Below are 6,000 nucleotides of genomic sequence, written 5' to 3' on the forward strand. Positions count from 1 at the left end.
ACAACGATAAATAAAACTAGTAAGGAGGAACAGGCTAATAATAAAACCACAAAGATATGAGAAAGCAAGAGCGTTGGCTGAGCAGATCAGGAAAAGAACCAGTATGGGTGGAGACAAGAAATAAGACTCATTGGATTGTTTAAAGGTCCCTAGCAGTGGCTGTATTGTTGGACAGTATCTTGATCAGAAAATAAGAAAATCTTATAGTAAAAGGAAATGATACGGTAATGGAGATCTTTAAACTCCATCTAGATTATACAAGTCAAATTGACACAAACAGGTTTCAGGATGAGTTACTGAATGCATTTGAACTAATTTCCTCAAAGGCCAGGTTAGCGGACCAACCTAGAAAAAGATTATTATAAAGCTTGTGCAACGCAAGACTGTTAATGGATGATGGGAGTCAAGATTAGAGTGGTGCTGGAAAAGCACAGCAGGTCAGGCAGCATTCGAGGTGCAGGAAAATCAATGTTTTGGGCAGGATCCCTTCATCAGTTAATGAATGATCACTTACTAAAAGATTGTCTAGAGATGAATAATCATGGATACATTCTTTTTATTACAAGTGGAAGTGACATACATAAGTCTGTATAAAACTAAAGTATTAAACTTAAACTAATTACATATGTGTGAGGAGCATGTTGTTCATGCTAGATGGGAAAATTTGATAAAAAGCATGACAGTCCATAACAAGTATAAATATTTGAAAAACTATTTCAAAATTAGAGTCATAGAGTCATACAGCATTGAAAAAGATACTTGGTCCAACCAGTCCATTTTCCCAAACCAAACTAGTCCCATTTGCCTGTGTTTGGCCATTCCCCTCAAAATATTTCCCATCCAAATGTCTTTTAAATATTGTAACTATACCTGTATCCACCTACTTCCTCTGTAGGTTCATTCCACATGCAAACCTCTCTCTGCGTAAAACAGTTACTCCTCATATCCTTTTTAAATCTTTCTCCTCTCACCTTAAAAGTGTGCTCCCTAGTTTTGAACTCCCCCACTTTGGGGAAAACACCTTTGCTTTCACATTATCTATGCCCCGCATGATTTTATAAACATCTATAAGTTTACCCCTCAACTTCCTACACTCCAGTGGAAAAATGTCCTAGTCTATTCAGCCTTTCTTCATAACTCAAACTTACCATTTCTGGCAACATTCTTGTAAATCCTTTCTGAACCACCTCCAAATATCTGTTTCATTGAGTTACAAAAATGTTGTGAGAAAATGGATTGGTCTTATGCAAACTAAAAGCCTAATAATAGCTTACAATAAAATGTAATGCATTTAATGTTTGAGGGATAGTACTAAGACGGGGGATTAGGAGAATTTTAGAAAGCAGCAGAAAGTGGTCAAAATTGATAAAGATATCAAACATACAATGTATTATACAAGATTATACCAGTCAAGAACATAGAGCAGATTGTCAGAATTATCTATGGAACTGAAGAGAATATCTATGGTAAATGTTAGCCCTTCAAAAGCAAAGCCTGGAGAAATTGTCACAAGAACAAAGTAAAGGCAGAGGAATTCAACAAATATTTTCAGAATAAAAGACAAAAACAAAACAGAAATAGCGGAGCATTAAATATCCAATCAGAATGAGTTGGGGAATGTACTTACAACGTTTTCAATTTTTCTGAAAATGTTTGAACATTCACGCTTGGTCACAAATCTGACCAAAGTAAGAAGAGAGAGAAAAAACAGGGATCTACAGGCCACTTAGCTTAATCATCATTGGTAAAATGTTGTAACCCATTCTAAGCAGAGTGTTCATAGAATGATTATAAATCATTGCATGGTTTGATGAGAGAGAAATCTTGTTTGATTAATTTATTAGATTTTTAGGAAGATTGGAGGGATGCTGGAGGAAAAAGCAGTAGCAGCCATGCATTCAAATGTTCAAACTGTGTTTGATAAGGTGCCACATAAAAGAATGTTAAGCAAAAATGGTCACCTACTAGGTTGGGGATGAAAAGATCAGCAGAGACAGAAGATTAGTAGGATGAGATATGGATTACATGGAGTGAATTGGCGCTCTTACTGTCTGAGTTGGGTAAAGAGCTGGAGGAAGGAGGGAAACAGACTAGTTTTGCTGTTCCATTTAATTTAGCAGGAAGCTATACTTAACATAAATTAGATTACATGAACCACTGGACACCTATCCAAAGTGAGAAAAGGTTCAAAGACCTGACAGGGTTTCAATGATGTGTGGTGTGGCAGATTTAATTTGTATCATTATTTGTATCATTAAACCAGTCTGTGTCCAAATGCAGCAAGACATGCACAATATCCAGGCTTGGGCTTCAAGGTTGCAAGTGCCATTCATACATGCAATATCCACACAATACCAGGGAAGGACCATCTTCAACAAATGATTTTGTAAGTCCCACAACACCAAGCTTTTCGGTAGCGCTGCAAATCGTTTCTCTTCAGATAATTGTCTAATTCTCTTTGAAAGTCTTGATCAAATCTGAATCCAACACTGTCACAGCAGATTTGAAATCCGAACTGTTTTATATACAAATAAATTATTCTTCCTGTAACCTTTGGCTCTGTCCCTAATTGCCTAAATTTAGTGCTTGCTGAAGAGATCAGAGGGCAGACATTAAACTGATATGGTGGTTTGACCGCCCACTCCGATAGTATGAATCTATCGATCTGTCAAGATGCTGGCTCTTTGTAACACTGCCAGTAGTCACTATCCTGTCCAATGGATTAAATGGGTCCTATGGTAAAGATGGGGACTGAGTTGGCTCAAACAATGAGATGAGATGGCATGGGATGCAACTGATTCGGTCTTTCATTTTATTGAAGAGGTACAACTGATGCTTCCTAGTTACTCTCTAATGGTCAGTCAAGATTAGATCTGCAAGACAACATTAAAAATTAGCAGCGAGTGGAGTTTCCAATATGGTTCTCCTCTAATATCCACAAAGTCAGACAGATCAATGGTCATAATTACCTCGTATAGTCCCATCCACCTGGGTGCAAACACTGGCATATCTTGCACGACCCTTCCATACTGGGTACCACAGCTTATTCTGTTTCTGCCTCGCTCTCCCTGTCAAGTAATCTCTTGTTTCAGGTAATGCAGATGCTTGCACAGCTCTCTCACAAAGCATTTAACACTTCGACTTGCTGTTCCTATTTCCTCACTACCTGAAACAACATCCCCTGACTATCTCACCATTTCTTCTCTTCTTCCATGAGCCTCTGAGAATCTACCATCTTTCCTTTTTCCAACTCAGTTGCTGCTGCTGTCACCAATTGTCTGGAACCTGTTGAGGCTATCTTCCTAGCTGGCTCAACTACTCATCAACAACTTAATTGGGTGAATTTTGTTCCTTTCTGCTGAGCTTTAACCTTCATCACTGCTGCCCAAATGGTAGTCTCATAGCTTCACTCATTCCTCAAGTATCATTTCATGTTGCATGTATAGTCTTCCAATGTAACATATCTCCTTCAACCATATTCTACTATAAAGCCTTAATGGTGAGCGTAAGGCTTGTATAAATGTTAGCTTGTTGGGTACGGTAATAATATGTGGGTTAACCTGTAACCAACATTTGATATTTGTTTTAAAGGTTCTATTTTCTCCTCTGAATCTCACCTGAAGATGTGTGTGGTCATTATCGACTTGAATTGCCCACCTGCAGATTATATCGCTTGATAGTATTCTTTTATAGAAATCATTAACAATTCTTAATTAGCACTCAAACACAAATATTTTAATAACAAATCATGTGAACTTAAAAGATCCTACAGTTCTCCTTTTATATGTACACATCTTGTGCATCCTTCTTATTAAGCATTTTCCTCATTTAGCCTTTGATTGTCTCAACCCAAATTTCTTTATACTTTAATGTTTACACCCTCTGATTAGCATCACTTTATTGTTGAAAAGCTAGTTTCTGTATGGGTTATGTGTCAGCATCTTGATTGTTTAATTATGTTTTCTTGCTCTTCAAGCCACAATAGCCATTTTGTCAAGTAGGTACCAATGTTTTTTTTCAGATTAGATTTTCTACAGCATGGAAACAGGCTTTTCAGCCCAGCAAGTCCATACCGACCCTCTGAAGAGTAGCCCACCCAAACCCGTTCCACTCTGACTGACACACCATGGGCAATTTAGCATGACCAATTCATCCAGCTTGTACAACTTTGGACTGTGGGAGGAAACCCACACAGACACAGGGAGAATGTGCAAACTCCACACAGACAGTCATCCAAGGCTGGAATTGAACCTCAGATCCTGGTGCTGTGAGGTAGCAGAGCTAACCACTGTGCCACCATGTCACTCATGGTTGGAGATCATTTCTTCAGTGCATTTTCACCATGCATTTCCTTATGTTGTTACTTCTGATGTGAGGTATCACACTACTGACTACAATATCCCAAGATCAGAATCATGCATTCTTGACTTTTAGGTGATGTTATCAAAAGGTCAAAAGTCGCTGGGGGTAAGGCATGAGCATCCTTACCCTTTAGTCCTGATGATTCTGGTGGTAGCCAAATCAGGTCTTTAGAAAATGTTCATGAGCAAGGGCATACATATCTCTAAGAAAAAGCACTCAGTAATCAATTTTATATTGTTACAGGCCAGACCAAACCCCCTCAAACATATTCAGAAGGTAGGCTAGACCCTCATTTTTCTCATTTTAAAGTGTAAGGCATTGCGTTCCAGATGCAATTTGTTTGATCAAGCTACTCAACACCGTATCATCACCATATACACTTGCCTTTCACTTGATATATCCCACTTAACTATACCTAAGGTAAGTTAGCTTTCTACTGTGGGAAGCAACCAGCAGAACCTCACACAGACTGCAGAGAATGTGCACACTCCACAGCAGTAAGTCATTTAAGGTTGAAATTGAAAATGGGTACCTGATGAGGCAGTAGTACCACCCAAGTAGATCCTAGTCAGCTAGTGTTCTCCACTGTTACAGTGCAGCTTCTCCCCATGCCAGTTTTTGATGGGCTGCAGGCTGTGAAACAAATTCCCTCCTCAGATACTAACATCATGTGTATTGTGTAGGACAATGAACAGGCGTGACAGAAAGCAAGCCAAGCCTGCACCTTCAACTGACACCCATTCAAAAGAGAAGACAGAGGGTGGTTTGGTGACCGGTAGTAAGAGGGCACCATGATTGCGAGGCTATAATAAGTGAAATGAGGCCCAGTCCAAACAGGAAGAACACCATCCAGAGAAACAGGAGTGCCTTGATTCCGCTGAATACAGAGGAAACTATAATAACACAACCATTAAGGATGGGGGCAAAGTATCAAAACACCTCGAGGGATGAATTGAGATTAGACCCTCCTCAAAATGGCAAAAGGAACTTTGATTCGGAGAGACGAGTGAAGCCAGTCTGCAGACTATCATATTAAAGAGACCTTATGAGGGGAATGTGTGTAATTTGTAAAGGTTGCATTTATGGGCAATGCCATCATTTAATGGAAAACTGAATAAGTATTTGCAGAAGCAGAGTATTGTAGCGTTGTATCACTGTAAAGCCTCTGAGCTGTAGCTGCCTATCATAAAGATGGTACTGCCCTTACCATTACAGGGCAGCAGAAACAACCTCTCACATTCTCTACAGAAACACAATGCAGTTCTGTAAGAATGAGTGAGTGGTGGAGCTTCCTACTGTTGCACAGTATCACAATGTCACACTGGCAAAGAACAGGACAAGAACAAAGACAAATGTGGAACAAGCAAGTCAAAGAAAATTAAAGGACTGTGAGAGATGCAAACTACAAGCTATAAAGATGTTAAGACATTGGTAATAATGGGACATATTTCACTGCATATCATACAAATAATCTTCCCGACCAATCTGTCATAACTGCTCTTTCAACGCAACACACCAGGTCGAATGGGATTTTATTTTAACTTTCTGCCGTTTATGTTTCCCTGCATCAAGGTTACTTCATTCACAGTCATTCTTCCACTTCATATTCCACTCTAACGAAATTACATGCTGACCTTC

This window comes from Chiloscyllium punctatum, chromosome 10 (genome assembly GCF_047496795.1).
Source record: "Chiloscyllium punctatum isolate Juve2018m chromosome 10, sChiPun1.3, whole genome shotgun sequence".
In the NCBI taxonomy this organism is placed as follows: Eukaryota; Metazoa; Chordata; class Chondrichthyes; order Orectolobiformes; family Hemiscylliidae; genus Chiloscyllium; species Chiloscyllium punctatum.